The sequence below is a fragment of the Chenopodium quinoa genome, unplaced genomic scaffold, assembly GCF_001683475.1.
Source record: "Chenopodium quinoa cultivar QQ74 unplaced genomic scaffold, ASM168347v1, whole genome shotgun sequence".
Taxonomy (NCBI): Eukaryota; Viridiplantae; Streptophyta; class Magnoliopsida; order Caryophyllales; family Amaranthaceae; genus Chenopodium; species Chenopodium quinoa.
Window position 1 is genome coordinate 9039976 of NW_018745410.1, and position 18365 is coordinate 9058340.

Consider the following 18365-nt stretch of genomic DNA (forward strand, 5'->3'; position numbering starts at 1 on the left):
ATACCCTCTTTCCCATAATTGATTCCCTATTTTGGGCTGGATTTCATTCAAAGAGATCATATGGTCTTGTTTATTGATTAATAATAATGGGGGATGACCATTGTGCAAGGAATCAAAGTTATGGGAAGGGTATGTTAGTCATAGCCTATTAATAATAGCTTGGGGAATAAGTTAGAGTTTGTTATGAGAGTTTTTCTATATAAGGCCTCATTAGGAGGAATAATCATAAAGTTGAATATTGTTGAGAAGTTTTGTTATTGGAGAGCACCTTCCTCTCGAAAGAAGGCACTGTATTGTTGAACAATCATTTGATATTACAAATTATCCCCCTTAGCTACTCTTTTATATCTAATTAGCTTGCTTATTTACTATTTTGGGTACTAATTCCTAGCAAATGGCATCAGAGCAGTATGTCTTGGTAGATTAAGCCACTGCATTTCTGTTTTCAAAAAAAAAAATGGAGGTCGCCAGAGCTCCGATTTGGTCACAATCACTTGAGCAATTTTCCGAAAGGATGGAGGAATCCACGAAGAGAATGGTTGATAACCTTCAAAGAAATCTAGAAAAATATATTGATGATGTTTTTTCTCTGATTTTCTCTTCCATGAAATTTGAGTGGAAGGAAATGGAAGACGGGCTTGAGGAAGAAGAGAACCAGGCAGATTTAATGGAGGAGGAGGAAGTGGCAGCAGACATCCACGCCGGTGAGGAGTTGCAGCCAGCCACCATTTCCATAGGTGAGGAATTTTCCAGATGTGAGCAAAACTTTTGCTCCATCATTAGCAGCTTTTCCGGTGGCGCGATGGTGGAGAAATTTGGTGGAGGATCTCATGGAGGTTTTGGTGGAAGCCGTGGTGAGTTTGCAGGTGGATTTACTCGCGGAGGTCAAGATGATCGCACCGGCAAAACTGGTGGTGTGCCTTTTGCGAGTGGCGTTAGCGGTGATTTTGAGCAGAAGGTTGAGAAATAAGATAGGTGGTTTTGATGGTGGGATATTTGAGAGAGGTGGTGCCGGATGCTGTGACTTGGGTGGTGGTCTAGGAGGTTGTGTCCAAAATTGTAGTGGTGGTGGGATGTTTGGTTTCAGGCCGAAGAAGAGCTCAAATCAGGGGCCGTTAAAAATGGTGAGTGGGTGTAGATTTGATAATTCCGGCGACGGCAAATCCGGTGGCGGTGGTAACATCGAGCATGCTGGTGGTGGAGACTTTTAGTATGACTTGCTGCCAGAAGAGGGTGAGTATGGGAGAAGCTACAATGACTTGGGAAAGAAGACAATCCTAGAAGATGCTAGTAAGGGCAGCATAGAAAATGAACAACATGTTGCCAAGGGTAGTAATAATAAGATGACAGCTCTTCTGTCGGGGTCTCGTTCAGCTAACAAAGAAGGGAGTCAGCAGGAAAATCCAATTAAAATGGGTGGAACAGTTAAGCAGGGGGGTAAGACCACCGCTGGTGGTGGCCTGAATAGGGAAGGTGTCTTCGTGAAGGACGGGATGGTGATTTTTCTAGTGGTTTTACTAGTGGTGGGATAATGGTCGGAGGTGGACTGGGCTTTTTTACCGGCGGTGAAACTGATGGTGGGAAGTTTCAATGGAGGTGGCTTCACGGTGGTTTCCAAAAGTACCCACAAAGAGAAGTTAATGAGAGATGCCTTGATGATTCATGTGCTAGCTTGGAGAGGAAGATAGTAGAAGGCACTAGAAAGGGTATAATAGTACTTAGTCTAATTTCATTAATCATTATATTACTTAGTCTAATTCCTTTTATAGCTTACTGTAAATACCCAATTGGGATATTAAGAGACTTTAAATTCATTTTTCAGATTTTCATTTTTAGTTTTAGCGAGAAAACATTAGAATAGATTAGGCTAGTTTAGGAGTGTATTTTTGTAGGGTTTGTTATAGCCCTTTAGAGAGAGAATAGCTGAGGTTTAGAGAAAAAAAAGTAGTTATTCTCACAATAATGCTAGGAATATGAAGAATCTAACGAATAAACGAGGGTTTTAAAGACTCTACTTATCAAAGGACATTAGATGGCGAGAGTTTATTTCAGTTGGTACTTGCATGTTGTTTGATCTTAGGAGGTATGTATAACGGCACAAAATTTCCTTTATCATCAACACATCAAGCTTTGAGCAATTAACCACAAAGTGTCTACAAACAAAACTAACTCTCCATAGACATAGATCTTTCAGTCAATGCAGAATTAAGAATAATATGCATGCTTGATTATTTTGTAAAACATACTTGAACAAAATATTAGTGCAAAAATACATTTATGAAGATTTCTTGAAATCAAATTTAGAATAAAGGGAAATGGAACGGTTGTTTTTTAAAGGGAAATAGAAGTTTTGAAATTTGTAATAGAAGAAATCTCACACACACACGCAACACAAAGTATAGGGGTGCAACTACTACTGAAAAAAGTAAGCTTGTAAGGTCTCTATTCAAAGTTTGACATAAACCACAACAGACAAAATGAAAGGCACCAATAAAGTTATTTAAGAGCAAACACTCAGAGAAACAAAGTAGCACAAGAACGAAAAAAATGATCAGTTCTAAAGAGGACTAACCTCAATGTAGAACGAGCGTCAGCCGCAAGATATAAAAATCGAGACTCAAGAACTTCAATGAAAAGTTCTCGCTGTTCAAAGTACTCCTCAATCATTAATCGATCCAATTCAATGCCATTACTTAATGATTTTAGCAGGGGACTAAGGTAGTTGTGACACCACAGCAAAGGGGAAATTATTTTTTGGAAAAAAATTAGTGAATTGCATACCTAAATTATCATGAAATTCCTACAAAAAATATATATATATATATATAATATATATATATATATATATATATATATATATATATATATATATATATATATATATAGGGGAGGGATCCGGTGAGAATATGTCCATATGTGGGAATTCATACTTATATGAAAACTGGTTTAAAATTTAGAACATGTGAGTAAAATTTTAGAACATGCGAGCTAAAATTTAGAACATGTGACTTAAATTAAAATTTTGAACATATGAATAATAATTTAGAACATTTATGTGAGTAATATGTTTAGAACATCTAATTTAAGAATTAGAACAAGTGATTAAAAATTTATAAAATTTACTTTATGAAATTTTAAACATATGAGTAAAATTTAGACATCTGATTTAAGATTATGAACATGTGAATAAAAATTTAGAACAAATTGATATAGAATATAGAAAGTGTGAGTAAAGAATTTAGAACATACGAGTAAAAAAATAGAACACACGCTTTAAAATCTGGAAGATATAATTGAAAATCTTAAAACACACGTTTTAAAATTTAGAACTATAAGTTAAAATTTTGGAACAAGTTATTTAAAATTTATGACATCAAACTTAATTAATTTATGGTTTAGAACATGTGAGTACTAAATTAGAATATTTTATTTAATTTAGAACACTTAAAGAAAAGTTTAGAACATCACATTTAAAATTTAGTACATACGAGTAAAAATTTAGAACATTTAGAACATAAAGAGTGTTCTCACATAAGAAAAATTCTCACATAAGAAAATTTCTAAGAGCCTTATTATAAGAAAATGCTCCCTCCATTCTAATTATTATATCAAGAACATCTTCAATGCCCACCCATTCGAGTAAGCAAATTTCCAAAGTATCATTATAAGATTCTTGTTAGGACATTCGAATAAGCAAATTTCCAAAGTATCATTAGAAGTCTTGTTATGAATGATCTCTAACCAAATGTGACATATTAAAGTCAAACGGAGTATATGATTTATACATACTTCGTATTTGACATAGTAAATCCCTTAGCATTAAGCACTGAATATATTTCAAAAGTCAATATTAACTTTGAAATGCAAGACAAAAGCAAGTGTAGTTAATGCTTGATTTTCACTATATGTTACCATGACTGGCTCCTTATATGCAACACACATAATTTTATGCCAATGCAAATTTGAATCACACACTGCTTATAATGCCCAGAACTTGAATAATAACATTTTTAAATCAAAACTTCATATACTACTAAATCCCTGAAAAATGCAGTAAAGCCGAAATATAATACCTGGGTCCAAAGAGGATTTTTTCAATCTCCAAAAGTTCATAATTTGTAGCAAGCTCAAGAACTGCCCTCAACTCAGAATCACTAGCACCTGCATCACAGAAGGAAAAAAAAAACAAAATAAATAAAAAAATTAAAAAATCAGTAAAATTGAATTGAGAAGAGAGACTATAAAAGAAAAAAAAATTAAAAATGAGAGAGGGACAAGAAGAAAAACCCACCAGTGGAATTGCGCGGAATTGAAGGTAAAGTGGTTGAATTTGTCGAATTGCGAGTGTGTTGTTGGCCTTGATGGTAGTTGGAATTGTTGTTAATTTGGATGGAATTGTAAGCTTTCAAAAGATGGAGTCTGGAAGAGGAGAAGGTGGTTGTTGTAACGGCGGAAGAGGAGAGAGAATAGCCATGGTTGATGGAGTCTGATGTGCTTATCATCCTAAGCTCTTCCCTTTTGCTCTCTGCTAAACGTGGTTAGGTTCGCTTCTTGTATTTAATTACTTACCATTTACCAAAGCAATCAATCCAAGTTTATGTATAGTTTGTAACTTTGGGCCTGGTCTCCTCGGCTTATTTTCAATTCAGTTTCTAATTTTCTTCTTTCATAAAAATTTTAGTTCAGTTTATTTCGATTAAGTTCAGTTCCGTTCGATTACGTTTAGTTTAGTTCAGCTCCAATAAGTTTAGTTTAGTTATGCTCTAATCAGTTCAGTTCAATTCATTTTGCTTCTCTCATAAAATATTCAGTTTAGTTCAGTTCGGTTTAGTTCATTTCAGTTCAGCTCCAATCAGTTCAGTTTCAATCAGATCACTTCGATTCAGCTCAGTTCAGTAAATCAGAACAAGTCCTTTGTACACTCTCTTGTACTCCGTATTAAGTATGCTCTCATTCACCTTAAAATAGTACGGAGTAATAATAATAATAATAATATAGGATCAAAATTTAGTATCTACATTACTACATAATGCCTCTTATTGATTGACTTTGAATAAAACGATAATCAATGTTTAAGAAAAAACACAAAAGTTTGATTTATGAAATACAATTAATTTAATAGCCTTAAAGATATAAACAAAGTTTAATGAAAATTCTGTTAGATTTTTAATTAATTGAAACTTAAACGTCGGTTTCGATGTAGTTGAAAAACTAGCTTTCAAAAATGAAAATCCCACTTGATTTTCGATGAATTGCAACTTAACTGTTGGCTTAGGTGAAGTTGAAAAACTAGCTTTGAAAAATGAAAATTACACTTGATTTTCGATTAATTAATTAATAATATATCACTACAAGAAATATGTTTTTTTGGCAACTAAATATATTGTTGCTAAAATTATCTTCGGCAAAAGTTTGCATTTATTGCAACGACTTTTGCTTGTTATCCATGATGTTGTTACCAAAGGTATCTACAACGACTTACTTTTGTTGCCAAAAATTATTCTTTGCTACAACATTTTTGTTGCCAAAATATAGTTGTTGTCAAATCTTCAAAAATCTTAGGCTTGTATAACCTTGTTTTTTTGCTCTCCTTAAGCTCATGATAGTCCTTATTCAATCTTTCTAAAGAAGTCCAATTAGCATCCTTAATTTAGGGTTTTGCTTGGTAATCACAGGATTTTCTTGAGCCCATATTCTTCTCTTACTCATAGCTTTACCAGCAGGTAAGTTATTTCACAAATTTAGCCTAGTAACCCCCTTTATTACACCTTAATCAAGCCCTAAAACTCTTCTTCCCCTCTCAATCACGTATATATAAACCTTGACCATTGGGTATGTATTGTTACTGCATTTTATCATCAACTTTCTCCTCTCCAACTTTCTCAAATTTTTGTGTATTCATCAACAGATTTTCGTGGGTCATTGCTGTCATACTTTACCCTCTTATTCAAGCACTTAAGCACCCTTGAACATCATCAACCAAGGCTAACAAGAGGCGTGACTTTAGAGCAACTCCGAGTGATCCAAATTCCGATCTTTTCTTTCTTCTATATTTGGTTTTTCTTGCCTCCAATCAAGGTATTATTCCATGACTTTAGAAACCATGGTTAGGTTAAGGAGATATGAAATTAGATGCGTTTATATGAGTTGTTGTTTGAGTTGGGGTTGCCTAGTTAATCTCTTTTATTACTTTAGTTTGTCAATCTATTTCACCAACTCAGCAGTTGGAGTTAGACCCTGATGAGTCAGCAGTCGAAATGGACAAATAGGCAAGCGAAATAGGAACGCCACACCTTACTTTGAGCACACGACGATAGAGTGCCTGTTTGTGCAAGTTGCTTGAATCTGAAGCTTGGTATTTATAACAGTTCATTTAATTTAGGTAGTTATTAGTTTAGGGACTTCAAAGGATACCTCTTGTTCATCATTTCTTGCACAAGAAGGTATAAAAGTGTAAAAGACCGAGTGTCCTCATACAAATGGCTGGATTTTGATCCGATGAAGAAGAGACGATGTTTGTGAATAATTCGAAGCAGATTTAAAGGCGTTCAACAAACAGTTTTCCGGTTAGTGCTCATTACCTAAATATTTAAGCAAACTTTTGTGTTCTTTGCTTTAGAAGTAATAATAGTGTATGATAAATATATTTATTATGTCTATTAGCATCCCATTTAAAGATCCCATTTATAGAGTGAGAATTAAAACATGGTTTCATGTGTGATAAAAACAAATTTAAGATTTGTAACTAATTTGCTGAGATGATATAATTTTTTTTCAACGTTATGGGGTTTTTACCAATATATTAAAACTTTCAGGTGATCCAAGAAAGTGTAACATAGTTGACAAATTAGGCGTAAGTATCATTATAATTAAGTAAAACATTTGTGTAAATGCATGGATGTCTGATGGAGGAGGGATTCCACTGTTTACATTTAAATGAATATTCAAAACAATGATACATAAGGGTGCAATGATCTGCATGTTTGAGGAGTATATACTCACTACAAAAAATTACTTATAGAAGCAAGTAAAATATGCCTCTAGTAATAATGATGATGCCTATAATACCTTTTAGAGATAATTAATCAAGTGCCTCTAAAAATTTCGTCGCTAATTGATACTTGCCTCTAAAACCTCTTTTAGAGGCAATACAATGCATTGCTTCTAAAAACCCATATATTTAGAGGCATCCATATAACCTTGCCCATAAATATAATCAGAGGCAACCGTATAATCTTGCCCCTAAATATATTTAGAGGCATTATATAAATTTTCTTCTAAATACCATATATATTTAGGGGTAGCCATCAAAATATAATTAGAGGCAGCATACCTATTTTCTTCTATGTATCATATACATTTAGAGGCAATCATGTAATTTTGTCTCAAAATATAATTATATGCAATCTTGTATATTAATGCTAATGATATTTAGATGCAAATCAGAAAAATGATATTTAGATGCAAATCAAAAATTTGACATGAAAGGCTCTTATAGGCAAAATGCATGATATATATGCCTCTAATGTATTGATTCTAAATGTATAGACATTTATATTACAACAATATTTCATTTTATGATATAATGTTTGTACAATTAATAGACAAAATCATTTTAAAGAATAACCATGTCAGCATAGCATTATAAAGCAAGTTGATTTCATTGAATCAAACAACGATGATATTATTAATAATTTAATAGTTATTACATAATTGATCCCAAAAAATTTAATGGAGTTACTAAACTACTTAACTTCAAAACATGCATGCATATGAATAAATAAATAAATAAAAAATAATAATAATTTTTTTTAATAATGTATTAATGTGAATAAGAAGGAGTTTTCATCTAAAACTATAAGCTTGAAAACAATATTATTTTCTTCAATTTCTTCTAATTCGATCTCTAGCCATCTTCATTATATAATTTCCTATCATTAAAAAGTATGAAATTAATATTTTTCATAATGACAAAAAAACTAAATTAAAACAATTATAAATCACTAATTCATAAATTTCTCTATATATATATATATATATATATATATATATATATATATATATATATATATATATATATATAGAAATGGGATCATGTGAGAACCTATGTCTAAAATAGGAACTAGGAACTCATCTGTACCGTTGATCGTGCTTAATCCAATGGTCCATGCTTCACCCGTCTTTTTCATTTCAGTAATGGCATTTTGGTAATTTCTCCACTTTGAATGACCTCCTTTCTTTCTCTCTCTCTTCCTTTCAATTTCTCTCTCTACACGTCCTCATTTTCCCTCTCTAATTTCGAGCTCTCCGCCGCGATCTGAGTTCTTCATTTTACCGAATTTTTTGCCTAGATTTTTCGATTTTGATCTTCGATTACATCATATTCTTCGATTATTTTCATTCATTAAGGTAATTTTCTAATTATATTTTTATTTTCTTTGTTTATTTTTCTTTCATTGTTTATCTTGAGCTGAGTTTTTCGATTTAGGGTTTTTTATTGTAATTTTTCTAAATTTTTACTTTTTTTTTCTTTGAATTATTCTATACAATTTAGTGTTTGATTTTTGGTTTTTAATCCTATTTTATGGTTTTACACTTACGGATTCAATGTAGTTGTTTTCTGCATATAGTTGCTGTTTAGGGTATTTTTACCCTAGACACGTGGACCAATGAGAGGTCGCCACGTGTCGAGCTCAGGATGGCCCATGTGGCTCAACATCCTCTTGATACTTGGCGCCCCCAGATATGCCTTTGAAATGGCGGCCTTCAAGGGCCCAAATCCCTAGGAGCGCCGTAAAACGGCGCAGGCCACCAAAATCTAGGTCAAATGACCTAGATAGGGGCAATTCTCCAACGACCCTATAAATAGGGAGATATTCCCCCATTTTGGGGACACATTCAATCATTTATTACACCTTTATTCTCTTACATCAGAGAAAGACCTGAGCTTGGAATCCGAGCAGATACCCACCTAAATTTCCGTTCTCTTTATTCCGTTTCAAGTTACTAACTTGATCGTCGGAGCCGAAGCTCTAACCACCCGGAGTCTCCGTTGGTACAGCTCAGTCGGTTCAGACTTCGTGACGTAACTCTCCCAAGGGACAAAAACACCCAAAACATTTGGCGCCGTCTGTGGGGAGAGTACCTCGAAGATGGTTCAAGAGTCTGTGTCACCCCCTAACCGTCTAGGCGAAGACCCAGAAGTCTTTACAGACCATGAGGATGAAGATCCTCAGGTCGAAACCTTTCCAGCCGAAGACGGCTCACTCAGAATCAAGCGCATCCGGCCCAGAGACACTCTGGAGCGGGGTGCCTCCCAGGCGGGTCCAAGCCGACCGACTGGGCAGGCGGAAGGGGAAACCCAAACGGCCGCTGGATCAGCCCCTGTCACCCGAGACGAACTTATGAGATTCATGACAAGTGTCAAGGGTGAAATTAAAGAGCTGATCACCAAAAGTCGCGCTGGCCCAAGTAAAGGTCAGTCGGCGAAGAAGACTCCTCCAGAGAAGGGGAAGTCAGTCAGAGACCGGCAGCCCACTCCTCATTCAAAGGAGAAGGCATCCGGGACCATTGATTAGTCAAAAATTCTCCTTCCTACGAGGAACAACAACAACACCCACCAGACTCAACAGCCGGTGGGAAGCAAAAAATCAACTCTTGATGCCCGGTAGATCATCAACCGGAAGAGAAACCAATCGTTGTCTAAGTCGGCTTCAACGTCGAACTTTCCAGACAGCTTTAACAACATTTTTGCAGGGAGTGCACCCTCCTTGCATGAGAGCCAGACAGGCGGTAATACCGTTCATTATGGCCCCCACATGATTGGAGTTGTACCGTATGTGCCTACTCAGGTTTACTGCCGGTATCCTCCTCACTTCAGGCAGCCGGCTCTCTTTGGAGGTCAGGCGGCATATCCAAATGTCCAGCCATTGGACTGGCAGCTTCGTCTGCTGCGCCTAGGTGAACAGCCTTCTGCGTTCACCCAGGAGATAACCGAGGCGGCCCAGCCGGCCAAGGTTAAGAATGTATTGGTTGGTACCTATGATGGTACCACCAATCCGGAAGACCACCTCATGGCTTACACCAACCTCATGTATCTGTAGGGGTTGGATGATGCCACTTGGTGTCGGTGTTTCCCGGCTACATTGAAGGGCATTGCCTAACAATGGTTTGGTAATCTGCTAGCCGGGTCCATCGATAGCTTCAGGAAGCTAGCCTTCCTGTTTGCTTCCAACTTCTCAATGAACATCCCTGCTAAGAAAACAAGCCTTGATTTGAGCACTGTTAAGCAGGGAGAGAGAGAAGGGTTGCGCTCATATGTCAGGCGATTCAATCTGATCAGAATTCAGATTCAGGGACTGTCTAATGAGGTAGCTTTTACAGAATTTTTCAAAGGTCTGAGAGACGGGTCGACCTTTAAGTTCGACTTAATCAGAAAAGGGGCTTTCACCTTACAGGCGGCCCTGAGGGAGGCGGAGAGCTACATTCAAGGTACCGACCTCTGCTCGCCTGGTAGCCAGTCGGACTCTAAGAAGTCCGACAAGCAGAAAGACAACCGGCCTGCTCAGCCGGCTAAAAAAAAAAGAATAGAGAAAAAAGAGAAAAGAAATCTGGGCGGTTAGTGATTCTGACCAGCCGTCCCAGAAGAAGAAGAAAGAGTTTAAACCGTACGTCCCCAAGTACGAGTTTAACAAGGACTGCAATTCCATCCTCATGGAAATTAAGGACCAGCTGTCCCTAGAGAAGCTGAATCCAATGAAAAGTTCCATTCAATCAAGGAACAAAAATAAATTTTGCCAATACCATGAGGAAGTTGGCCATGACACCAACGACTGTTACAGCCTTCAAAGGGCGTTGGACCGTCTGACTGACAAAGGAATGCTGAAGTCCTATATTTCTAAGTCCCCAGCCGGGGCAAAGAAGAAGAATAAGGGTCAGTCCTCTAAGACTACCCCCCAGCCTGCTAGTAGCTCGGATACCGACAAGGAGCCGGTCTACACAATAACAGGCGGGTTCTCCTGTGGTGGCCCTACCATCCGGGGCACCAAAAGCCATCTTCGAAAGATGGACAAGGATGATGATGAGCAGGCGTCTGCAAGCACCTCCTTCCCAGATGTCTTGATCACTGAGAAGGACAGGGGCAGCGTCCGCCGTCCGCATGATGACCCGGTCGTCATTGAATGTAAGGTTGCCAACCAACTGGTTGGAAGAATCCTTATTGAAACCGGCAGCTTATCCATACATCATCAGCCTCCGGTGCTTGCAAAAGCTGAAATACAATGTCAGCAGCATGCATCCGGTCACCCACCCCTTGGTTGGTTTTGGGGGTTGGATGGTCTACCCAGCCGGAAGAATCGACTTACCCATCCGGCTGGGAGATAAGGGCCAAGGACGACATATTGTCGTCAGATTCTTGGTCGTTGAGGAGCTGACTGCCTACAACATTATCCTTGGCCGGCAAACCCTCAACGTAGCCAAGGCAGTCATCATCCCATCTCTCATGCTCATCAAGTATGAGAGGGATGACGGCACTGTTGGTTCCCTGAATGGGGATCAGAAGACGACCCGGGAGTGCTATCTCTCTGCCGTCAAAGATACCGTGGCCCCTGGCGGCCAGGAGCCAATAGACCTTGACAATGTCAAGGAGGCCGATCCATCACCAGCCCTACCAGCAGCCGGAAAGCAAAGAAAGGCACCTATGCTGGTGGAGGTGAAGAAGGAGAAAAAATAGCAATCACTGACCGGTGAGCGGTCAGATGAGCTCCGTCCCCAACCGGCTGGTGAACATATTGACATACCTCTGGACGACAGCTGTCCGGAGCGTACCGTGAAGGTTGGGACGATTGCCTTAGCTAAGTTAGGTGCAGACTTGCACTTTATGCTGAAAGAATTCAAAGTCATTTTTGCCTTTGAAGTGGAAGAGATGTCAGGCGTCAGCCCGGATCCTGCTGTCCACAAACTCGCTGTGGACCCTAAAAAGAAGCTCATCCGGCAAAATAAAAGAAATTACGGCAAGGAAAGAAGTCAGGCGGCAGCTGCCAAAGTAAAAAAGCTGTTGAATGCTGGATTCATTCGGCCATGTAATTTCCCCGACTGGGTGGCGAATGTTGTGCTTGTAAAAAAGCCGAATGGTACCTGGCGAATGTGTGTTGATTACCCAGATCTCAAGAAGGCATGTCCCAAGGACAGTTATCCGCTTCCTAAGATCGACAGTCTGGTTGATTCAACAGTCGGGCATGCCTTGATGAGTTTTATGGATGCCTATTCCGGCTTCCATCTTATACCCCTGTGGAAAAAAGATCAAGAAAAGATGGCTTTCGTCACTGATCAAGGGCTATTCTGTTACACGGTGATGCCGTTTGGTTTGAAAAATGCGCCGACTACGTTCCAACGGATGATTAATACTATCTTTATTAATTAAATTGGGAGGAATGTAGAGGCATACATTGATGACATGATAGTCAAATCCAAATAGCAGGCGGATCACCTTGCTGATCTCCGAGAAACCTTCACCACACTCAAGCGGCATAAGGTCATGTTGAATCCTAAGAAATGCGTCTTTGGTGTTGAGTCTGGGAAGTTTTTTGGATTCCTGATTGATCAAAGGGGGATAGAGGCTAACCTTGAGAAGATACAGGCGGTGATTGACATGAAGTCACCCCGCACTGTCAAGGAAGCACAGAGACTAACCGGTTGCCTGGCTGCCCTGGGGAGATTCCTTAGTCGGTCAGGTGATGAATGCCTTTACTTCTTCCAAGCAATCAGGAAGAAGACCATATTTGAATGGGGGGATGAGGCTGAGGCGACCTTTCAACGACTGAAAGAACACCTCCACTCTTTGCAAAGACTTGTTAGTCCACTGCCTAGGGAGGTGTTATACATGTACTTAGCCGTCTCAGATCATGCCCTCAGTGCCGTTCTCCTTACTGAGAGAGAAGGTGTTTAGCTTCCGGTCTATTTAATTAGCCATGTCTTAAAAAATGCTAAGCTCCGGTACCCCATGGTAGAAAAATTCGGCCTTGCCCTGTATATGGCTTTCAAGAAATTGAAACCATACTTCCTGGCTCATCCGGTGGTAATTTATACCGACCAGCCCCTCAAGCGGCCAATGTCTACTTTGGAGTCATCCAGCAGAATGTTGAAATGGGCTATTGAAATACAAAGTCTTGAAATCACTTTTGAACCGAGAAAGGCAGTGAAAGGTCAGGCATTTGCCGACTTCATTGTTGAAATGACACGACCGGTGCAACCGGATAATGTTGACCAGGTTTGGAAAGTGTATGTAGACGGAAGCTCAACAAAGAACGGCTGCGGTGCAGGAATTATATATGTGTCCCCTGAGGGGGACAAATTTGAATATGCACTGCGGTTTAAGTTTCAAGCCTCAAATAACGAGGCGGAATATGAAGCCCTGCTAGCCGGAATCCGCATGTGTAAGGCAGCAGGGGCAACTAAAATTGACGCCTATTCTGATTCACAATTGGTCGTTAGCTAGTATGAGGGAGCATATGAGGCAACTCATCCGGCTATGATAAAATATCTACAGGAAGTCAAAGAAGAGACTAGGGCACTTGAGGAATTCTGTCTGAATCAAGTGCCTAGGTGAGATAACAACCAGGTGGATGCATTGTCTAAATTGGCTTCTTCCGCCTGCTGTGATACTCCTCGATCGGTCTTTTGGGATGTTCTTGAAAAGAGAAGCATACATGAAGAGCCCATTGGAACCTTAGACCGAAGCCCTACCTGTATGGATGGCATCCGGGCATATTTAGAAGACGGCACGCTTCCTGATTCATCACAGGAGGCAGCCGTCCTGAAAAAGCGAGCAACAAACTTTGAGTTGAGAAATGGAGAACTCTTCAAGGCAGGTTTCCTCAAACCTTTATTGAAGTGTGTTACCCTAGAAAAGGGGAAAGAAATTCTCGAAGAATTGCATGCTGGATACTGCGCCTCTCATATAGGCGGCAGGTCTTTAGCCGTCAGGGCCAGGCGGCATTACTTTTGGCCTACTCTTGAAGCAGACGCCAAAGAGTTAGTCAAAAAATGCGACAAGTGCCAAATGTTTGGCCCACTGATTCGCCGCCCGGCTACTGATCTGACGGCAATCCACAGCCCAGTCCCATTTGCCAAAGGGGGCATGGATATCTTGGGCCCATATACGCCTGCACCAGGCGGAAAGCGCTACATTTTGGTGGCTGTGGATTATTTCACCAAATGGGTAGAAGCTGAGCCGGTTATGAACATCAAGACAAAGGATGTCATCTCTTTCATCTGGAAGAACATCATCACCCGGGTTGGGGTACCTATGTCTATGGTGTTTGATAATGGTCCTTAGTTTGAGACCCCCCAGCTCAAGACTTGGTTGGAAGATCAGGGTATCTCACATTGTTTTGCATTAGTCGGCTGACCCCAAGCAAACGGTCAAGTTGAAGCCTTCAACAAACTCATCTTGGACGGCATAAAAAAGAAAATTGAAAGAGCCGGTGGTTTATGGGCAGCGGAATTAATTCATGTCCTGTGGGCCATCCGGACTACTGCTAAAGGGGCAACCGGAGAAACCCCATTTCTTATGGTATACGGTGCTGAAGCCGTCTTGCCCATTGAGCATTATGAGCCTACTCTCAGAGTTATGCTCTATGATGAAGAGGCAAATTGGGAGGCCATGCGGCTGGCATTGGACTCCCTCCCGGAATGCAGGGGCAACGCTGCCCTGCGTCATGAGATATACCTTCTGAGAATGACCAGAGCTTATAACAAAAGAGTGCACAAGCGTCCCCTAAAAGTGGATGACTTCGTGTTACAAAAAATGGAGGCAACCGGTAGGGCCAATGAGGCTGGGAAGCTAACCCCTAATTGGGAAGGCCCTTACCGGATTTATGAAGAAGTCAAGAACGACACCTACTGTCTGGAAACTCAGGACGGTCGCCGCCTGCCTAGAACTTGATGTAGACAATCTAAAAAAGTACTACTTCTGAGAATGTATAATTTTTGTAAACACTAAGTCAATTAATGAAAATTCAGGCTTTGTTTGCAGAATTATTTTTGCCATTTTTATTGTTTGTCCGCCGGGGCAATACCCAGACGGACTCTGTGTTTAACTTATTAAGTTTGATACTTAGTTTTGTTCAACATTATAACTGCCTGTCCGCCTGGGTAAAACCCAGACGGACTCTTTATTTATTTAAATTACATTTGATAGTGTAATTTAATAATTGCTAGATCGCCTGGGTAATACTCAGACGGACTATTCGTTCAACAAGCTAAGTTCGATATTTAGTGTAAATCCAATGTTGTAATTATGCTCGGCCAATGATCCGATTAAAAACTAAGCACAAAAACGCTTAGTGGCTATACAACCGGTCTCAAACAAGACCAAAGGCCAATACGGCCGGATGGTTGCTTATTTCATAAAACCGCCTGTCCCAATATGGACAAAGGCGTCCGGCGACACCCCTTCGGGTGCAATTGTCGCAGAGAACAGACTATTCGTCGGTTCTAGGTACAGATGCAGATGGAAAAAATTGAACGACCAAATTGGTCAACTCATAGTTGTCTGACCAGAATATTCTATGAAGAACAATTAAGTAACCAAGTACCGGATTCCCTAAGGCATCAGTCGGTCATCGGTTGAAATTCTTACTTGGGTTATTTATTCCAAAGTTGCACCCACTTCCCCTATTGGGGCAAAAGATTGTGTAATGGCTACGCGTTAAACCCAGACGGAATATAACCGCCTGGGTAGGAAGCTCAAAGCACCCGCTTTTATGGCCGGCTGTGCACTTGGTTTGGGGCAATCACCATTGCGATTGATTGGCCTAAAAACAATTCATACTTCTCCTAGTATCAAGTGTTTTCAAGCCAATCAATCAGCTTGAAATAAAACCAACCACACAGCCGCCAAGGGGCAAGAGCACCCGGATTGCAAATTGCCGCATGCTTTTTTAAGTTAGGCAAAATATTAAAGAATTACAAACAGATGCAAAATTCAAATTGAAAAACTCAAAACACAAGCATATATAAACACCGACTGAGTCGGAATACTTCATTAATATTCAAAATGGCACAAAGGCCAGAATAAGTGTTAACCGAACACATCCGGTGAAGAAAGAAAGAGATAAAATGTTAACCCAACTCCTTAGTTGGTAAAGATACAACAATACACGGCATACAAGCCGGTAAAGAACATGGTTGGCATACTGCCGCAGAGATTGGGGAGGCCCGCCTAAGGCTAAGGTGGAGTCTTCTCCGGCCGAGTCTGGCTGGCTTGGCCCTATTGATGATCATCCGCCGCCGGCTCCTCATCATTAGAGACTGCATATCCCTGCTCAGCAGCCCAGTCTTTGAAGCGAGGCGGTGGAGCATCACCCAGTTGCTGGGCATCATACACCGCAGTGGCGTAATCATACCTCAACTTATAGACCTCAAAGTCTATTTCTGGGTAAAGGAGGCCCCAGGTGATCTTCAGTTGGGCCAAGTTATCCCGTTCATTCTCCTTAGTCAGCCGGGTCTGCTCCTAGGCCAGCTCATCCGACTGCTTGTTGCGCAGATTCATGAGCTCGACCTTCAGGCGTTCATTGTCTATCCGGAGTTGGGAATTCTCCTTGTCAGCATTTTCCAATGCCTTGAGATCTGATTTGGCATCTTTCAGCTTCTTGTCAAGGTCATCAACCCGGCTGTTAGCTTCATCGTTTGCAGCCGTCAAACTCCGGATCAGCTCCTTTTGTTTCAACTCTACTGCTTTAATCTTTAAATTACACATATAATCAGAATGTTCAGCAAAGTTGAGGTTTTCTAGGGCCCTCCGTTTGGCGTCATTTACCTCTTCTTGCTTCCGCCTGAAGGGGCCCCGAAGACTGTCCACTCTCACTATAGCCTGAGACAATAGCAGCCGGTTTGTGAGTTACTTAGCCAAATTAAAGATAAAAGATATCAGGGTAAAGGGATTTTTTACCTCAGCCAGAGAACCCATTACCCGGTCGAAGTCCACGACCTGCAGATCAGGTATGGAGTTCTTCTCAGACCGGGTGAGGGTCCTCACCATCTGCTTTGCGAAGCTTGCAACATCTGGCTGGTCAGAAGTCAGATCTGCATCAAAAGTAGTGCTTTGTGAGATAGAAGCACCGGAGTCGGCATTCATCCGTTGCCGGCTGCTGACTGACCCCTTTGAAGTATCAACCTTGGTCTTGACTCTCATAAAATCAAGTAGCCAGGGTATTTTAGTTCGTTCCTTACCTTGAGCTTCCGGATGGGTCTCCGGCTTACTCTCCTCCCCAGTGGTTGCCGCACCGCCTGCAACCTCAGGTGGCTCGCCACCCTTTGATGCCGTAGAGACATCCGGCACTCTCTGGTGTTCTGAGCTTTCGCTCAGTTTTTTCAGAACAGCAGGGGATTTGCCCCCAGTCAATGGAAGACCGGATTGGGCAGATGTTTGTTTCTGGGGGGATCCTTCCTGGCGGCTTTCGCAGCCGGAGTCTTTTCCAGATCATCTCCTTGCCTTTTGAGCATCTTGGAGAATGATCGTGGAATTCTCTTGACGGACTCCTGAGAGACAAACAAAGGGTAAGTATACCCAACCGGTAAAAAAAAAGTCAGGCGGTCTTACCCTGCCTTTCTTAGAATCCTTAGCCTCGACGGCTGCCTTTTTGGCGAGTGCCGCCTCCTTGCGCAGCAGCGCCGCAGACTTAGCCGGAGTTTTATCCTGGTCAACCATCCTCAAGGCTTCGTCTGCAAAAACAAGAATTTAAGGCAAGTACGTAATTAAAATAAAATAACAATCATTCCGGATGAAGAGAATTCTACCCCTTGGAAACATGGTACTTAGCCCGCAGGCGGACAAAAAGCACTCGTCCTTGAAGAAGTCCGGATGGGGGATCCAGTTTTTGGGTACAATAATATGAGTCCCATCCCCCATGGGCTTAGTTGTTGTTTCAAAGCATCCCGGCTCCATGATTTGCTCCCGGGCCTTAGTAGATAGTGTCGGGAGAGGGCATTTACGTCCAAGGAGAGCCGGTTCAATATTGTACCGGCGCAGTGTCCGGTTGTGTCTTAGGGTGGGGGAGGAAATCAAATAAAACTTGTCCTTCCACCCAGATCATTTGGATACTTTGTCCAAAGTCATTAAGTATTGGGGCAAGGTAGTCAGAATATACCATGCCCCATGGCCGCTTGGAGCCTTGCTCAAATAGTGCATGTGAGCAAAGGCAGAGAAACTGGGGTTTAAGTTCTGAAACTCGCAGCCGGCGATGTAACTTAAGATATTCACCCACAAGTTAGGGGTGAGCTGCCAAACCCCCAGATCATACCCCTTGAGGATTTTCCTAATCCCGGGGTGGAGGGGGAACCGGAGGCCGGCTTCGATAACCACC